Source organism: Gastrolobium bilobum, unplaced genomic scaffold, assembly GCF_033153095.1.
Source record: "Gastrolobium bilobum isolate Gb01-03AN ecotype WA unplaced genomic scaffold, APGP_CSIRO_Gbil_v1 utg6815, whole genome shotgun sequence".
NCBI classification, from domain to species: Eukaryota; Viridiplantae; Streptophyta; class Magnoliopsida; order Fabales; family Fabaceae; genus Gastrolobium; species Gastrolobium bilobum.
Genome location: NW_026899262.1, coordinates 323,100 through 324,508, shown reverse-complemented (window position 1 = coordinate 324,508; position 1,409 = coordinate 323,100).

Below are 1,409 nucleotides of genomic sequence, written 5' to 3'. Positions count from 1 at the left end.
TGTTAATGTACACATTTGAGATGTTAATTTTTTGCAGGAGTTATTAATAGTCTGTATCAATAAAAGGTACCTCATTGCATTCATCAGACTCATTATTTAAGCAAAGCATAGACTGCATGGCTATTGTAATTTTGCTTCTTCAGAAAAAATGATCAAGTTTGATTGAGAAGCTGTATGTAATAAAACAGGTCTTTCAACTCAGTCTAAATATTAGCAAACTGAATATGGGGGCAAAACATGGTGTTATCCAATGGCAAGTGTGAGAATAAAGTTATACAGTTTTCGAGTTCCTTCAGCCAAAACTTAAAATACACTTCAATCCAAAACTAACTATTCAGTTAGTTAAGTGTGTTTTCTTTAAAATCAAGAATTATACATACAAAATCACATTTGTGCATGGTAGTTGAAATGTTTCCACTTCGATTTCTAAATAAGTTAATGACTAGATGCTGCAGACATTATATATAAGAAGAGAAAAGAAGTTACAAAGTGAAATCAATTTTAACAATTATCCCAAGGATTGAAAATACACTCAAGTTTACAACAACTTTATGCATGCCAATACCATTTACTACCAAAGGCTTGGAAATAGTTTCAATCAGCTAGGAGACAACAACAATCTCATCCAAAGACAAACTAAATTAACAGGGGATGGGTTTCTTAAATTTAAAGGTCAAAAAGCATCTCCGTTGATGCCGGTGGGTGAGAGGGCATTCGTGAAATAGATAATCTACCATACAATCTGATATCCCTTTAACGGTATATTGACTCATATCTACCGTGGTCATGGCCAGTTGAGTTGAGTCAACTCCGATAGGCTCTTGATGTTGAGATAGTCCGCAGCCTGCAAAGTGCAAACACAGTTAGCAACGTCGAGGTTAAAATAAAAGGAAATCCAAACTATGATAATGAAGTAGATACTTTAACTAGAACCAGTTAGCAACACCATTTGACTCGTTGGATCAAAAAAGATTAATGATATCACATTAAATCAGAGTCATTGATCTTTTTAAATCTAATAGCTCTCAGATGAGGTGTCAAACTTTAAATTTGACACTGCTGTCAAAGGATCTACCCCTTTAAATAAATTGTAATATATATTCAATATGTAAAGATTATAAAATAATTATTTTTTCTATAATATGGATTATTATTATTATTATTTTAAAGGGTAGGAATTAGTGGTGCAATTTGGAAGATAAACTAAATTCCCATGCCTCTTTATTATAAAATATTCATTCAAGATTTGGAAATAAAGGAAATCAGAGGTAGCACAACAGGTCGGTCGATCTCGACCCACTGTCAATCCATCAAAAACAGGTTGGTCTGTCTTTCCTGTCGAACGTGGGTTGAAAAGTTCAACCTATCTTGTTTTATAGTAGATTGGCGAGTCAACCTGTCTAAAAAAA